General features: G+C 42.0%; 1 long non-coding RNA gene across 1 annotated transcript in view; it reads left to right on the forward strand.

The window, feature by feature from the left end:
* LOC135275855 (uncharacterized) overlaps positions 1–18,359 on the forward strand; it is a 47,497-nt gene extending 29,138 nt beyond the window's left edge. Inside the window, exon 4 of the long non-coding RNA XR_010343416.1 lies at positions 18,054–18,359. This is a non-coding gene — a long non-coding RNA (uncharacterized LOC135275855). The remainder of the gene's footprint in view (positions 1–18,053) is intronic.
* The last annotated feature ends 207 nt before the right edge of the window (positions 18,360–18,566 follow it).

The raw sequence follows: 18,566 nt of genomic DNA on the forward strand, positions 1-18,566 counted from the left end.
AGTCTTTTTTTTAAAAAAGACTTAAATTTTAAAGTCTTTATTATCCTATCCAATAAAACTATTAAATTTTTGAGGATAGGCATCAAAATTTGTGCATGTGTGTGTGTGTGTGTATGTGTGTGTGTGCGTGTGTGTGTGTGTTCCCTCAACAGTACCTAGCAGTGTCTTGTACTAGTAGGTTGCCTCTAGTAGGTAAATAATAAATATTAGTTGATTTGATACTGCTTGCACAAGTTCACTGCTGTGCAAAATGTGGTGCAAAGGCAGTATAAGGTGAATAACATGGACTCAGGAATCAGCAGGCCTGGTTTTGACAAGTTGTATGACTTTGGAAAAGTTGCCTAAGTTCTGAGCCTCAGTTTTCTCATTAGCAATGTGGATTAATGACACTAATCTCGCACAGAATTGACAAGAGGATTACATGGGATTATATATATACATTTATATGTGTATATAGCTACTTGTGTATTACTAGTTATAGTTATTATAATAGTAATATAGTAATAACTGCTGTATTATATATCAGTATGGTTATAGTAATAACTCTATGTATAGTAATGTATAGATATAGCATATGAAACACTCACATATATTTGGCCACAGCTATGATCCTTCAGCTATTATTACTACTAATGTCATGAGTTGCAAATCAGGTCAATTAACTCCATCCATTGAGTTCTATGGGCTCAAACTAAATCTTCAACAAATATGGTCATCTCAGCACCTCACAGAAGGGCTACAGGGTCCAGGCAAAATCATGTGGGTGGGCACCCATGCAAATTCTCACCCGCTGTTATCCTGCCATACTCCACACTCATAAAACAGTAGCATAGAACACAGGTGCCATGTACCATGGTGATGTGTACTTGATACACAAAAATTATGAGAATTAGGCATGTGTGTACATACGTGTATGTGCACACATTCGCAGGACAGTCTCTCCAAAAAAAGAAAACAAAACAAAACAAAACCCTCCTACCCCCGCAAACTCAAGCTAGTAGTCCTCTTGCCCAATAGTTGTTAGCCATAGTATTTCCTTGCATAAATACAATCACTAGGAGGCGCCTTAATCCTTCTTTTTAGCAGCCTTTCTGTTCATGGTTAACACCAGGGAGTCAGATCTAAAAGTCTTTAAGCGAATCTTTCTCAACCCACTGCAGAGTGCGCAAATCATTTCCTCAGCGGATTCAGATGTATTCTGATGTGCTGGGAAACCTGAGCATTCTCTCACCCTGTGGAGATTAATTACCTTGAAATATTCACTGGATTAAATGTATTTAAACATGTACTATTTAAAGCTCAGTGCAGCAAAACGCCATCCTCAAGATATATATTATGGGCATTAAATAATTAACTTTAGTGTGTGAGAGGAGAGAAGCGGGGAGAGGAAGAGTGAAGGTGGGGGGAGAGGAGAGAGAGAGAGAAAGAATGAGAGCGAGAAAGAGAGAAACACATGTTTATTTAGTGCTAGGCCAAGGGTGAGACTGAGAGCAACCAAGTCTAAAGCATTCCACAAATCAGCTAAATCCTGGCTTCACCTGTTGCTAGAACCATGTGACCTTGGGCAAAATGCTTCACCTTTCTAAGCCTCGTCTGTAAAATGAGAATGATGGTATTCAGAAGCATGAATTTTAGATGACTAATACAGGGAAAGCACTGGGTATCCTGCCTAAGACATAGCAGCACTCACACAAAGCAAGACTCGGCCTCATCTCCCTTTTTTTTTCTCCTTTAGACCAGATATGAGGGCTTGATCTTGGCTCTGCCATTCTCCTTCCTTCTCTGTGCCTAAGTGTTGTCACTCAGCTCTGGGAATGGCAGCAGAGCATGCGTGTGAGGCGCACCGTCTCTAGAGACAAACCGCCCAGGCCCATGGCTCAACTCCAGCATGTACCAGTTGTGTGACCCTCAGTGCCTCAGCTCCTTTATCTGCAAAAGGGGATAATAACAGTACCTTGCCCCACAGGGCTGCCGTCGGGGTCTAAGGAGTTATCACACATATAAATTCGTGAGAACAGTACCTGCCACATAACCAGTGCTTTCCAGGGGTTGGCCGTTGTTATTATTTTAGGTTCAATTCCGATCTCATGTGCATTCAACTCCGCAAGCTGTATTTCTCCCAGTGCCCCAACCTACCTGTCTCAGTGTCGTATTTAGTTCTTGAATCTTTCAGCAGCCCCTACGCAGGCCTGCCTTCTCCAGGTAGCATCTGCTGTATGCCTTAAGCTTTGGCCTCCCCTCTTTCACTTACCCAATTTACCTCTTCTTAGGATGCTGATTTATGGCTCCTGTAGAAACTGAAGGAAACCAACTCATCTTAACATCATACTAAGATGCTACAGCTGATATAAGCCGTCGGCGGGCAGAGGTGCTATCTGCCTTATCCACTACCTAGCAGGTGCCTGAACATAGAAAGTGCTTATTCAATATCTGTTATGTGACTCTTTCAACTTTTGGAAACATGAAATGTTAGTTGAAAGTAATGGATCACCTGAGATCAGGAGTTCAAGACCAGCCTGGCCAACATGATGAAACCCTGTCTTTACTAAAAATACAAAAATTAGCCAGGAATGGTGGCAGATGCCTATAATCCCAGCTAATCGGGAGGCTGAGGCAGGAGAATTGCTTGAACCTGGGAGGCAGAGGTTGCAGTGAGCCGAGATCACATCATTGCACTCCAGCCTGGGAGACAGAATGAGACTCTGTCTCAAAAAAAAGAAAGAAAGTAATGTATCTTGAATGGTGGTATTGGATTTCAGGCACTTTGACAGGCTGCTGGAGAGAAAAGTGTTGAAGGTAGGGGACTCCCACCTGTGTCCTTCAGACCACAGTGGCTAGGAGACTTTCAACTTTACTTACACATGCAGCTGGTTTTTTTTTTTTAACTTTTTCTTTTGAAATAAAATTTAACTTACAGAAAAGTTTCAAAAATGTACAGCGAGCACTCATATATGCATTGCTTGGTTTCCCTAAATGTTAAAGTAACATCTTAAGTAACTAATAGTACGGTGATCAAAACCATGAAATGAACATGGGTGCTATTACTGATGTTATGATGAGTATTATTAATTACTATTAATGAAATAACAGGCCTAATGTGAATTTCACTAGTTCTTTCACTAACTGGATCTCACATCCCATTTGGTTGCCATGGCTCCTTGGTCGCGTCCAATCTGTGACATTTCCTCAGTCTTTCCAGCCTTTCCTTGCCTTTTGTGACCTTGCTACTTTTAAGAAGGCAAGTCAGTTAAATTGCAGAATAACTGTCAATTGGGTTTCACTAGATGTTTTCTCACTATTGAATTGAGGCTATGCATTTTTGGCAGGCATACAACAGTGATATGACCTTCTCAGCCTATGAATCAGGGAGTGCATGATGTCAATAAGTCTTATTACTGGTGATAATTAACCTTGATCATTTGGTTAAAGTGACATCTTTTTCCACTGTAAAGTTACTATTTTTCTTTTTATAATTAGTGAATATCTTAAAGGACATATTTTGAGACTATGCAAGTATTTTGTTTTTCCTCAAACTTTCTCATACAAATTTGAGCATCCATTGATAGATTTTGCCTGTAATAATTATTACTGTGGTGTTAGCTAATGGTGACTTTAAAAAATATTTTCCCATTTAATCTGCATTTATTAATTGTAATTCTTCTGTAAGAACTATCCTTTCTTCCCAATTTATTTTTGCAATTTTTATTTTTATATCAATAAAGATTCATGGATATTTATTTTATGAATTATAATGCAATACTTTGCTTGTTTACTTCTCAATTTGTTCCGGTCTTGGTCAATGGGGTCGCCTTCAAGTTGACCTTTGTGTCCTTTCATGTGCTCCTATCCCTTTTTGAGTCCTTCCCTAAGTTGCATTTGCTAACCATGTACATCACCTGGGCATGTCCCCCATTATACATGGTGGGTTGGTGGGGAAGTCCAAGGAGGCAGACAACTGTTAGGTAGTGGTTGGGCTTTGAAGCCAGGTCTCCTGAATGCTTGTCCTGCTCTCTGCCAAGGCATCATTCTGACTCTCCACACATCACAACTTTTATTTACCATGAAATTCACATAATTCCTCCTGCTCTGCTTCCCTGGGCTCAGCCAGTCACTGAGAGGCTGCGAGGGTAGGAAAAAATGAGACGCATCCAGAATGTGGACTATTTGCAAGAAAATTGGCCTGTACTATTCAATATCATAAAAACAAAAAACAAAAGTGGTGAGGATGTTGTCAATTAAAAGAGGCTAAAGAGACATAACAATATCAATCTCCTGTGGTTGCTATGTGCTGAATTGTGTTCCTCCACAAAATTCATATGTTCAAGTCCTAACCCCCAGTAGCTCAGAGTGTGAGCTTCTCCGGAAAAAAGGCTCATTGCAGATGTTATTAGTTAAGATGAAGTCGTAATGGGGTAGGGTAGACCTCTAATCTACTATGACTGGTGTCCTTATGCAGATTGACAAAGTGTCAATCTCTGATGGGATCCTGCTTTTTTTCAAAAAGTCATTTTAGAGACAATCGAGGCCATTTTAATTTAGACTGAACGTTAGACGCTAGGAATTATTGATTTTCTTAAATATTACTTTAGTATTATTAGAATTATTGATAGTATTATTTAGTAATAAGTATTACTAAAGTATTTAAGTATTGCCCTTTCTTAGGTATCACCATTCTGTAGAAGAATATCCTTGTTTTTAGGAGACACACGTTTAAGTGTTTAGGAGTGAAGTGTCTTGATGTCTGCAACTCATTCTCAAATAATTCTGAAAAATGTGTAGTCCACTGAGTACAGTAAATGTGGCAAAATTGTTAACAGTTATTAAATCTAGGTGTATCATGTAAGTGTTCCTCTTTCCGCATTCTGTATGTTTGAAACTTTTTAAAGTCAAAGCCTGAGGAAAAATTTCTCCTATAATCTTGTTTTATATCCTCCATTTGTTGAGGAAAACCTCCTTTCTTTTATTTCCATAAAAATGACAAAGGCCAGTTCCGTCCAACTGAAATGGTCACATAACCAGGAGTTCAGGAACTCACAGGAACAGTATCATGGGTATTGAGCCTGGATATGTGGAAGATGGTCAGGTATGGAGAGTAGGGCTCCAGTCCCTGCACAGCTGGGCTCAAATCCCAGCTCCTTTGCTTTTTCCTTATCTAGTGGTCTTGGGCAAGGCACTTACAACTTTGGGGCTTAGTTTTCTTGACTGTAAAGCAAGAATAGTAACATGTTATTTGTTGTGAGAATCATATGTTACATTTGTGCATGTTACAGGATATTTATGTGTGTAACACCTACATGTAAAGCAGTAGGCCCACCACAAGCAGTAGCTGTTGTATTAAGTACCAAGGGCCATCTCGTGAGCCCCTGCAGGCAATTCAGCCCTACTGGAGAATGCAGAGAAAGTTACCTCAAGGAAGCAGAGTTGGGGATCTCGCAGGGCAGGTGGGGGTGGGCTCTGTCTCCAAAAATGGTTAGATAATTTTAGCAAATGAGATTGTACATACAATCAGTGTGCCCTCATAACTTTTGGGTTAAGAGAATTAACATATTAACTGTGGACATTTAAAATATGTCACAATATTTAAAAATTCTGTTTTGGCATAACAATTTTTTTTTTGAAGCGTTATCAGGAGCCTCAAAAAATAGAAGGGTTGGTAATTGGAAATCTTTATGCAAAATTTTAAAACTTGACCTTTTTGTCACACTACATATAAAAATTAAATAGACCATAGACCTAAATGTAAGAGCAAACTGTAAAGCTTATAGAAGATAAGAGAGAAAAAGTCTTAGTGATCTTGTGTTAGACAGATTTCTTAAATAGGATACAAAAAGGATGGTTATAAAATAAAACATTTATTAAATTGGACTTCATCAAAAGACAGTATCTTCAAAAGTCATCGTTACGAAAATGAGAAGGCAAGCTCTACACCGGTAGAAAATGTTTGCAAAACGTATTTCCAACAAAGAACTTATATCTAGAATATATAAAAGAATTCTTACAACTCAGTAATAAAAAGACAACCCAAATTTAAAAATGGGTAAAAGATTTGAACAGATACTTCACTAAAGAACATATTCAGATGGCAAATATATACATAAAAAATTGCTCACCATCATTAGTTAGAACCACAATGAAGGTTGGGTGCAGTGGCTCACACCTATAATCCCAGCACTTTGGGAGGCCAAGGCAGGCAGATCACCTGAGGTCCAGAGTTCAAGACCAGCCTGGGAAACATGGTGAAACCCCATCTCTACTAAAAATGTAAAAATTAGGTGGGTGTGGTGACGTAAACCTGTATTCCCAGCTACTCAGGAGGCTGAGACAGGAGAATCACTTCAACCTGGGAGGCAGAGGTTGCAGTGAGCTGAGATCATGCCATTGTACGTCAGCCTGGGTGACAGAGAAACATTCTGTCACAAACAAACAAAAAAACTATAACAACAAAAAACCCACAATGAAACATCACCACATATTCATTAGATGACTAAAATTTAAAAGACAAGACCAAGTGCTGACAAAGATATGGAACTTTCATACACTATTGGCAGGAATGCAAAATAGTAAGGCCACTTTGGTAAACAGTTTGGCAGTTTCTTATAAAGTTAAGCATATACTTAATGAAATTTTTAGCAATTCCACTTCTAAGTATTTATGCAAGAGAAGTGAAAATATATGTCCACAGAGACTTGGATGGAAATGTTTATAGAAGCTTTATTCATAATAACCAAAAACTTTGAAGCAGCCCAAATGCCCACAAGTTGGTGAATGGATAAACAAACTATACTATGTCTATACAATGCAATGTTACTCAGTTAAAAAAAAAAAAAAAAGGAGTGAACAAAATCATGGAGGACTATCACAAACACTATGTTAAGTGAAAGAAGGCAGACGTGAAAGTCTGCATATTACATAATCCTACCTATTCAACATTCTGACTACTTTAAATAAGAGAGTTCTGGGAAAGCCAATGTAGTGGTGATGTAGAGGTGGCCTTAAGTGCAGAGATTTCCAAGGTGGAGTACCTGGTAGGAGGTTGGTTTGGTTATCCTGGTTTGACCTTGTGAGGGGTGGGGTTGGGGGTTGGTTAGAGAAGGAGGTGTGAACATAAGAGAGTTGTGCAGAGACCTGGCTTTTCATTCTGACTCTGCTTGGTATAAACTACGTATTATTGGGAAAATTACTTAACCTCTTTGGGCTTCAATTTTCTCATCAGTAAAATAAGGTTAAAAATCTAGTCCTGAGAAGAGTGAGAGTTAAACTGAGCTTACTGTACCTCAGCTCCCAGAACCAAAGTAAAACAAGAGGAAGATTAATTTCCATCCCACTTGGTTTCTTCCCCTTGACCCTCATTGACGTGTGTCTTGCTCCTCCCCTCTGCCTCACTTCCTCAGGAAATGTAGGAAACCTAAGCTGGGCCAGATGTGTCCCCTAGCCAGCTTCTTCCCAGCACCAGCCCACAGTGGGGTCTTTCTTGGGCATACCTTAGCCATAACCATTTCATGTGATCTTGGGCAAGTTAATTTCCTTTCCTGGGAGTCTTCTTTAAAGTGAATAGCTTGGGTCAGATGATTGCTATGGGTGCCAATTTCAGCTCATTCATTCTAGGACTCCCACCCAGAAATGACAAGTCAGCAGAGTTCAACAAGCAGTTGCATATGAAAGATTGTGGGAGGAGTGAGATCCTCAAAGACGTTGGGCCTGGGTCTGTGGTCCATCCCTCAGTGGAAAGAGGGCCTTAGAAAAAGAGTCTGTTGGGAGGAGAAAGATGATAAAGTCGAGGTGGTTCCTGTTCCCCCTACCTCCCTGCACAACCCCCTACCCAGCAAAGTTTTGTGTGGTGGGTGGGGACACTGTCCTTTTTTGAAGGAAAATCATTTCTCAGGGTCCAGTCCCCAAATGTTCTTAGTCAGAGGTGCCAATCTCTGCTCTCCTGTGACACCTCAGGTTTATCAATAGCTTCCAATGAATAGTGACCTGTTGCCATATCTCAGCTTCTTCAAGGAATAATGTCCTATGATTTCTGTCAGGTTCAAATGCCAAAGCAATGAAAACAACAACAACAACAACAACAACAACAACAACAACAACTAACTTCTCAGCTGGCTTCTTGGAGGATTTACACGATTGGGGTTGTTTTGCTGAGTAAGGAATCCAGCATGGACTTGCCTTCCTTGTCTGTATTCCCTGTGATGATTAAGACATTTCACATGGTAATAAACTGCCCATTCAGGGAGTGGTTCCTGGGACTCACCAGACACTGACAGGGTCTGCTTCCCTGGATTTCCTCCTATCCTCCCCCTGGCCTCCAGGAGGCAATGCCTTGTCTCTGCAGTGGAAAATGAGGTGCCAGTCCTGACTTGTGTGGCAGCAAGAGGCAAGGTACGTTCAGGAGGCATGGGGTGTGGCTGGCAGCACAGGCCTCCACCCGCCAGCTGCACCCACTGCGTGGGGGAGGAAATGGTGGAGTACCACTGTCAGCCCTATGGCTTCCTCCTCCAAGGCAGATTCTTCCAGCAGGAGGCTGAGCTGCCTCAGGGGAAAGAACAAGTGAAGAGCCACTCACCTCCCAGGCTGAGGGTGATTGATTTCAGCCAGAGACGCCCTTTTTCTTTAAGCTGCAGTACACAGTAATTTCCCAGCTGTCCTGCTGCATCAATCCCAAGTTCTACCTAGACCAGTATTTTGTCTCTGATGTGCAAATATTTTGTAAAAAGACCATATGGTCACAAAGGACTGGGTCTGGATCATGGCTCTTTCCCTTACACAAGTAGCTTAGCTTTTGTGCCTTAGTTTCCCCATCTATATGAGAGTCAGTGTGAGAAGTGACTAAAGGAATGCCAAACATTCAGTGCAGTGGTCTGCATGTGGCGGATACTCCATAATGATGATTATTTTTACAATTGTTTCTAAGACCCTGCACACAGACAAGGATCACATATCCCAGGCTGTTTTGGCTACACAAAGGTTTTAGTATCCCAGTAGTTCTCAAAGTGTAGTATGCTGACCAGCAGTATCAGGGAACTGGTTAGAAATACAAATTCTCAGGCTTCACCTCAGATGTCCTAAATTGGAAACTCTGCAGGTGAGGCTCAGCAATCTGTTTCAATAAGCCCCCTAGGTGATGCTGATGCACACTCAAGTTAGAAAACAACTGTGCTTTTTCTGTTGTTGCAAACTTGAGCTAAGAAAATTTAAAATGGTATAGATAGCATAATATGTTCATTGGTCTCACTTTATGTACTAAATTCAAAATAATGCCAATCATGATTTGTATCATTTTTAAGGGCTGAATGAACTTTGAACAATATTATATTTTACCTACTTTGTGGTGTCTTTTTAGTTGGTATCACTTAGAATGCTTTTGGTTGCAGATAACAGAAGATCCTGACTCAAGGTGGCTTAAGAAATAGGAAAACCTGTGAGTTAATATGATAAGAATTCCACAGGTGGGGGCATCTGGAAAACATCATCGGGGCACTTGGCTACTCTGTGATTCTCTCTGTTCTGGGTGCATCTCCGTGTTGCTTTATCCTGAGGATGGGGAGCTTATGGCTGCAGCATTTGTAGATATCACACCCAGACTTGACAATGCTTCGAGAAGAAACCTATTTGTGTGACTCTTTAGGACCCAGGAAGCCTTTCCTATGAGATTCTGCAAGTCTTCCACACAAATCTCATTGGTTATTCCTAAATCACATGCCCACTTCTAAACCAGTGACTAGCAAGAAGGGAAGAACATAATTGGCCTCATCAATCTCTTCTGGTTGCTATGAGTTGAATTGTTTTCCACCACGAAATTCATATTTCAAGTCCTAACCCCCAGTGCCTCAGAATGTGAGCTTTGTCAGAAATAGACTCATTGCAGTTGTTATGAGTTAAGATGAGGTCTTAATGAGGTAGGGTGGCCCCCTAATCTGCTATGACTGGTGTTTTTATATAGAGGGCAAATTCAGATACTCACTCGGGGAGAACATGGAACATGAAGGCAGAGTTTGGGGTGATGCAGCAGGAGCAAAAGCATGACGAATCCTGGAAAAGCAGCATGGAGCAGCCCTTAGAAGGAACCAGTCTCTCCAATGCCTTCATCTTGGACTTGTATCTTCTAAACTGTGAGACTATACAGCTCTATTGTTTAAACCACCCACTTTGTGGTACTTTGTTATGACAACCATGGCAAATTAATACTGTAGAGGGAGGACTAGATGTTGGGGAATCCATCGCCACACCCGCTACACCTGCCATCAGTTAGTGAAGGTTAAATGAATATCTCTACTACAATGTGTGTCTAAAATGTGAGAAAAGCAGCATCATGAAATAGAAGGTGCTCAGGCTTTGGAATCCAAAGATCCGTGTTTAAGCTATGTCCCTGACTGGCTATGTGTCCTTGAACCCCTTAACTGTGAAGCCCACCACTGTGAGATGGGATATCAATGATCAATTATTAGCATAAAAGATTTCAAAGACATTTTCCTCCCTCAGTCCACCCATGAGAATACCCACCAATTTTCCACCTGCTTCAATTCTATTCCTACCTCCATTCCTCTCTGCCCCACCCCACATCAGGAGTTTGAAGTTGTTTTTGTGGAACTAATTGAGTAGAGAAGGACAAGAGAGTATAAAAGAAAGAAGAAAGAGAAAGAACTTAGCCTCTAGGGAAGGAAGTCAGTCTGTAGAATAGAGATTTAAGAGAAGGAAGGGAGGAGATGAGGGGAGATGTTGAGATGGCTGGGAGTAGAGAGAATTTTGAGGGCCTTTAGCTAGTGAAGGGGCCTCAGTGAGAGTGGAGTATACGACAAGATTTAGGAAGAAGAGAAAATAGGTTTTCAAGGAGATTTGTTAGGGGTTACGGATTAGATCTTTTACATTTTCAAAAAGTTACTATAAATAATAGAGTTTCTGCGCTTTGGATAGAGAATGAAGTTAGACTGCACGTTTGCCCTTCAGGAGTACTTAATTAAAGAATTTAAACAATAATAAAAAAGATTAAACCAGCTCCTTTCCTCCAGCCCCACCCCTACCCCCACCCAAGCAGCAGCCAGTTAAGAAAAGGGGCACAACTTCATTCTATGAAGTTTAAAAAGTGGCGATTGAATAATGAAATGAAGTCCAGCTTGACTTAACATGACTGGTAAAAGTTTCCAATAAGCTATTCTGATCGAAGAAGGTAAGTGAAAGAAATTCTGAGAATTGAGACAACTATGCCCCACTCTGGAGAGAAAGGAACTGAGGTAAGACTGCCTGCTTAGATACAGGATACATACTCAAATATGAATTTCAGATAAACAATGAGTAATTTAGCGGATACCTTATGTAATATTTGGGACATACCTATACTAAAATATTATTTTTTGTCTTTCTGAAATCCAAATTTAACTGGGAGTCCTGGGATGAAGATGATGATGATGGCTAATGTTAGGTGTGTCACTCATGTAAAGAGACCACCAGCCAGGCTTTGTGTGAGCAACATGGCTGTTTATTCACCTGGGTACAGGCAGGCTGAGGCTGAAAAGAGAGTCAGGGGAGGGTGGTGGGTTAGGAGTTGGTTTTATAGGTTGGGGCAAGTGGTCAGCTGAAGGTGGTAATCTATTTTAGGGAGGGGGGAGAGCATCACAGGATGCATGATCACAGGGTAGGGGTCATCTATGACAAACAGGCATGATCATAGGGGTGGGGTTATCGGTTGCAAGTAGAGGGGAGTGTGTGGTAAATGACATAGTTACTGGGGTAGAGGTCCTGAGAAACCCAATGTTCAGGGGGGAAATTCTGCAAGGCTGAGCAGGAACAATGGTTGCAGGTTGCAAGTTGCAGGGGGAGAGTAATTAGTTGAGGCAGGAACAAGTTGTTTCACTTCTTTCTGTGGCCACCTGGTTACCTGTGATTACTTCAGACTTTCTGGCTCCTGGGGACCATCCAGAGGTGTACATGAGGGTCAGGCTATAATGGCCAGGCTTGGAATCCGGACAGCTAGATCTGGCAACAGTATGTAATGAACAAGCATAATGAACAGGCATTCTGTAGAAAATTAAAAAACAAAACAAAATGAAAAGTCTTAAATAAAAGCCCCTAACTATCCCAGAAAGACCTCAGTGGATATAGGGCTCACTGGTACCGGGGTTCTTTTCCTGAATAGAAGCACCATTATAAAGCCTTAGGGGAGCTGCTTGTGGACTTTATTAAAATCCCAGTAGAGAGAGAGACAAAGTCCTTCAGGCTTCATGTCACTTATAAATGAGCTCTTCTCCTCCCTACTGCACCCTGAGGCTACAAAAAAATTGATAGACTTGAATTACCCCAGCCTCTAGAACTTGGAGAAGACAAACAGACTTTAGGAACAGTAGGATGCAGTCCATAAAGAAAGTTTTACAGAGTCACCTACATTCTAATGAGCAAAATATAAAGGTATATATCACAAATATGAAAGCAAGCAATATGTAGCAGGTAAGGAATAGACGAAGAACTCCCCCAGAGGAAAACCCCAGGAATAGGAGAAAAATCTCCTCTGGTCATTTTGAGGCAGCTGGTTTTTGTCCAGATTTTCATAACAACGAAAGAGAAAGAAAAGAAAGAAAAGATCTTAGATTTTTTGTTAACTCACTGCTTTTGGGAATTTATGGTTAGGGAGATAATCACAGACATACAAGAAACAAAGAGATCACAACTATATATTTTTAAGGATGTTTGTTCTACTGTTGTTTGTGATAGGTAACAAAAATAATGTATACAGTCAGGGATTGGTTGGAAATTTATGAAGTGGAATACCACTCAGTGTTGAAAAAAGAAGGAATTATACCTGCATTTTCGATTCTGAGTGGGAATAATCAGGTTATGGAACAGCATGGAAGGGAAGACCCTCCCGAGGTCTTCTGCACACCTGTGATCACGTGCTTCTCTTTGGAAAAGTGCCCAACTGGGTGTCTGCTAAGATGGTATCAATGTTCTAATCTTTTGTCATTCTCTGCACTTCTCTATATTGCATTGAAGTTTTTTACCTTTTACATCAAATATGTATGATTTTTATTTAAAACAACAACAAAAACGCTTTGCCCTCTTTAAAAAAAAAGAAAGAAGAAAGAAAGAAAGATTGTCTGTGTATCTGCCTTCTTTGAGCCAAGAGGCTTTTGAGGTACCCAAAGCACTGTGGAATAAGGAAGACCGGAAGAAAGGAGACTGGGTGATGTTTAGTTAGAGTGGCCAAACATTTTGCCTGTCCTTAGGACAGTTCTTCAGCCATGAGCCCTCAGGTTGTCTCAGGAACAGCTGCTTGGCCTGAAGCGACCTATGACTAGCTGGACAGGCAGCTGATGGGACACTGGAGTTGTGGCAGTTGAAATGTTTTGAAAATTAGAATGGAGTCCTAAGAGGCAGCACCCAGCAGCTTATTGACTAGGCAGCCTTGGGGAATTGTCTCTCATCCCTAACCTCCGTTCCCATGTCCATAAAATGGAGTTTATGGAACATACATCATAGGGCCATCTTAGGGATCAAATAAAATAATGTACATTAAAGATAGTGAATGCCAGTTCCCTACTCAAAGTTCTTGCATTGCGCTGTTAAAATTGGACTTTCATTTTATTGATGATTGGACCTTGGGTTGAGGGCAAATGTACTTGAAAATGTTTGTGGCAAGATGAATGTCTCCCATGCCTCCCAATCTGTACCTACATACCTAGCCTTCAGCACACTTGAGGATTTCACTACTGCTGGGAGGCTTAGGATTTCATTATTCGTTTCCAGAACTTGATTTCCATGTGCATTATCTTGTTCGATATGTGAGAAATAAGAGAATTTTACTGTAATTTCTATGAATAGAGCATGATTAAACAGTTGCCAGAAAATCAGAACAAAAGAGTGCTTTGCACTCAAAAGGCTCACAATCAGCAGTAAAAGGTCAGAATGCTGTCTGTCATCTGAGATGGAGGGGGTTTCCATTACCCACTCCGGGTGACGGACTCTTGGTTACCAGCTTTTCATCTCTGGATTTCAGCACAATTAAACAGTAGACTCAGCCTGCTGGCCCAGGCTGAAACACAAGTTGAGCACATTTGGTTACTTCTATCTTATTCAGAGCAGAAATTTAGATTTTAAAAACTAAGATGAGCTAACCAGTCCTCCATGCTCTTTTGAAAGGACAGTCTGTCCAGAGGTATGGTAGATACTGTCTCTCTAAAGTCCGTTTAACATAGGAACCCAGCAAAAAGGAATTGCTCACCAGACTAGAGCTTTGGAAACAATGTTTACGACAAGAAAATATTTTGTGGCAACTAGTATACCAAAGCAGTGAATTCAAAGAGCTGGGTTCTAGTTCAGGCACCAAGCATGCATGCCATGGAATCAGGATTAACTCAGAACAAATAGGCAGTTTTGTCTCAGTTGACAACGTGTGTGCTTTTCACGGAGTTAATGTTGAAAAAGATGGATATACAAGAAACCCTAGACACATGCTTAGGCTGGAGCTTCAGAATTCAAAAACATAGGCAGAGCTGTGCCATAACCTTCCTAAGCCAGAGTCCCCTGACCAGGCATATTTCCCCTCTGTTGGAGTGGGTGTGTGTGAGTACAGGTTTGACGTCTTGAATGTCACAAACATCCTCCGTATGAGAGGAGGGGAATGTGGAAGCTTCTAGGACCTGTGTCTTGGGTTGAATAATTAGGTAGTGATGACGCTGATGAATTAACAACCACCAATTGTCCAGCATTGAGGCCAAACTCTTCATAATTTTGGTCATTGGTAACTATGGCATTAGTAATTCGGCCTATTTTGAGTGTGACTCTGTGTGTGTGTGTGTGTGTGTGTGTGTGTGTTTGTGTGTGCTTGCATGCATACACATTCAGTGGAATGAGAACAGAAATAAGACATTTTGAACAATTACCCAATTAGTTGTCCCTACAATTATGGGAATGTGACATTCAGTTAAAAATGCAAGGATCATTTTACGTTAAATTGCTCATTTTGAAAGCAACCTCCTGGCTCAGTCGCCATGCCAACTGGTTCTTAGAGTGGTGCCCATTGCTTTTGAGAGGCAGGGCACAATAGTATCCCTCATACCATGCCTGAGCCGGCTTTCTTATTTAGCAGAGTTGAAAGCAGGGAGGGAAAGAGTTGTGGTTGGGAGCTGGGGGCTCAGCCAGATTGAGGATGGCCTGCCTTGGCCACTGCATCAGAGGAAATATTGCAGAGGAGAGGCAGGGCAGAGCTGAGAGACTGCCTGAGCAGGGATGTCATTGTGCAGTCAGCTAGAGGTCTCTTTTCAAAGCAGGGTGATGTATGGCAAAAAATGAAAGACAAGTGAATAGGAGCAAAATGGCAGGTTCCAGAGAGTTAGCAGCACTGATTGAGGTCCAGCTGGATGCTCACCAATAATTTCTCCTGGCATCCAGAAAACCATGACAGAGGCAGAACCTAAAAACCCTTCTTCCTTCTCTTTGTTTTCAAGTGCCTGTTCTCAGGGTCTGACCTGCTCACCCACCCAGAGCCCATCTCCAGGGCACACAAGAACCTGTTCTCTTTGGCATTGTTCCCTCCTGGCATCATGCCCACCCACTGCCCACCCATAAAGAGAACACAAGCCTGAATACAGTGGGGCCCACTATTCCCACATGTATCATTTTCACATCCTGGAGCTTAGAAAGAAGAAGCTGAGGAGAATCAGGATTTCAAAGGGCGCTGGGCCTCTGCTTCTGCCTTGGGTGGCAGCTCAGATCCCAGAGCCTGGAGAGGGCTCTGCCACCAATGAATGCTTAACAAACACAAGCTTATCTGACATGGAATTCCTGAGAAAGCCCCATCAGCCAATGCTCTTCTCTCCTGCACTATGAAATGTGGTGCTCATAACAGTCCTATTGTAGGACATTAACCAGCACTTGCTTAATGCAAGGGGGTCTTTCAGATCTAGGTTTACTGCAGGCTCTGCTGCTCCAAGCTGGGAAATGTGGACAGGTTCCTTGAGTGTTCTGAGCATCAGAGAGCTTTGTCTGTAAGATGGGGATAAAAATGTTACCTACCCCACTGAGTTATTGTGAGGACTAGATGAGCAAATGCATGGGAGGGGTCTAGTTCTGTGCCTAACACACAGTAAGTACTCAAAAATGGCTACCTTCATTACCATATATGTACTTTCAAAAGATGACTCATTGTCAAAGCTGAGACTCCTAGAGAGAATCCTTAGTCCCTCAAGCCCTGAACGCAGATCCTGGGCCCTGAGTACTGAGACAGGCCAACTGGGGCACGATTCAGCCTCCACATGGCCACCAGTGGGATCTTTCTGAAAAGGGAGCTTGGAATTCAGGCAACAGATATGACACCCAGAGGAGCGGGGGAATGTCTGGGGACTAGGGTTGGGCAAACGGCATCAAAGTGCTGGCTCCTCTGTTAGCTACCTGGACCAGGAAACATCCAATTGACCTTTTTGTGCCTCAGTTTCCTCATCGGCCATTGAGATTTTGATACAACCTTTCCATCCTGGTTCCTATAAAGATTATATAAGATAACAAATACGAAAGTGCCATAAAAATGGACAGACGCTTTGTAAATGTCAGGTGGTCCTTTCAGTTACCCTGAACCCAGGGCCGTGCTTTGTAACGTCTCCCGATTTGGAAAGCATGAGAGCCTGAGAGAGGGCCGCTTGGCTTTCGGTGAGATGGCTGTTTTTCTTAGACCTCATTGTCCTTGGAAAGAGGTCTGGAACACAAGACAGGAAAATCTGAATTTGAGTCCCAGCTTTCCCCATCACTGAGCGATCTTAGCAGGCCCCTTCTCTGGCTTCTCACAGAGGGGAGGGAGTGGTGTCAGATGACCACTGACGCTTTCACGACTTCAGTTCTGTGACTTTTATTGCACTCCTTATCCCTCTAGCCAGAGATAACCAGGTTCCCCTCATGGTCTTGACTTAAAAAAATAAAAATAAATGCTTTATTGAGGTGTAATTGGCAGATGATAAACTGAGGACTCCCACTTCTGGCCAAGGTGGAGTATCAGGGGTTAGAGTTTGACCCTGTAGGCCTTCCATTTTCTCAGGTTTTAGAGAAAATGGAACTGCTTCCTGGGTCCTGATTAGGGAAAGCAGCACTATTTTTTCTAATTATCCTGACATTTCTGACAAGGCCATTGTTCTTTAATCCTACAAAGATTTGAAATCGTTCTAATCTGGCTGGGCTCATGTCACACAGCACTAGCTTCCGGGGTTTCCATGAGCTAGAAGTGCACTAACATTCCCCAAAGGTCACAACAGGCTGAAGAAAGGGCCTCTGGGCCTGTGATGTGGGAGAGAAAGAACTTAGAGAGAGTGACCTTTACAAAATTGTACTGAAATCCTTGGAACCTCACTCTTTCTGTAAAGAAGCAGGTTTTGTCCAGCTCTTCCAGGCTCCCTGAGAGTCAGCAAGACCCAGGAAAAGTGGAATGAGCCAAACGATGGCAACACCCAGAGCCCTTCGAGGAGGAAATCTTGTAGACAACTCAACTGTCCAGAAGTCTCTTAAGTTGGGGTAAGATTAATCCTATACTTGGATTATAAGGCAAAAAAAAAAAGGTCTTTTTATCCAATTTATTCCAGGAAGTCATCAGCCATGTGGTCAATCACTCTGTGTTCACTGAAAATAATGTTATCAAAGAATAATCAACAATCCAGGAAAAGGCTCCACAACATCAGCTTCTCATTCTCTGCACTGGTGATGTTTGGGGCCGTCCTGCATGTCGTAGGATGTTTAGCAGCATCCCTGGCCTTTACCAACTAGATGCCAGTAGCACCCCACCCCCGGTTCTGAAAACTGAAAATGTCTCCAGACATTGCTGAATGTCCTCTGGGGGGCAAAATTGTCCCTGGTTGAGAACCACTGCACTAGGGCGATATGACCCCATTTTGGTTTAAAACAAGACAGTAATGATAGACTATTGTTTTAGCCACCATTTATTGGGTGACTGAAACATGCCAGCACTGTGTAGAGCATGTTACAAATAGAATATCATTCCTCTGTGGCCAGTGGATCACAGGGAACTCTTTCATTTGAATGAGAAACACATAAAGCATTGACTTTGGGTCTTCCCATTTCTCCAGTTAATTTGCAGGTTCTCCCTCTGCTTGCCACTCGACCCAGCAAGGAGGAGAGGCAGGGTTGAGCAGGGAAGAGATGAGTCCTGGCCTTGTTACTTCTTAGGGGTGTTTTTTGAACAACCTGCTCACTATGTTTGAACCTCACTCTTCTTGTTTATAAAATCAGGACAATGACACCTGCAAGACGGTGAAGTTAAAAAACAAAATCTGTGATGAGAGGTAACTTGCCTCTTTTATTTACCAACGATTGCCTCAGTGCCTGGCCACTGGCCTGGTTCATACTAGAAGATCAATAAATGCTCCTTGAATACTAGGCGGATGAAAGAAATGTCTGGCATCCATCACAGGCACTGGCACTGATATGTGCTTGATAAATACTGGCTGGCTGACTGTGAATGATGTTGACGGGCAAAGGACAGAGACACCAGCAATGGAGAACAGGACACAAAAGAACTACCTCAGGCCCTGCAGAGTTTCTGATCCGGGAGGATGGGAACAACAATTAACAATAGTTAT

This window comes from Aotus nancymaae, unplaced genomic scaffold (assembly GCF_030222135.1).
Source record: "Aotus nancymaae isolate 86718 unplaced genomic scaffold, 86718_ANA_hifiasm-v0.15.2.pri h1tg000019l, whole genome shotgun sequence".
In the NCBI taxonomy this organism is placed as follows: domain Eukaryota; kingdom Metazoa; phylum Chordata; class Mammalia; order Primates; family Aotidae; genus Aotus; species Aotus nancymaae.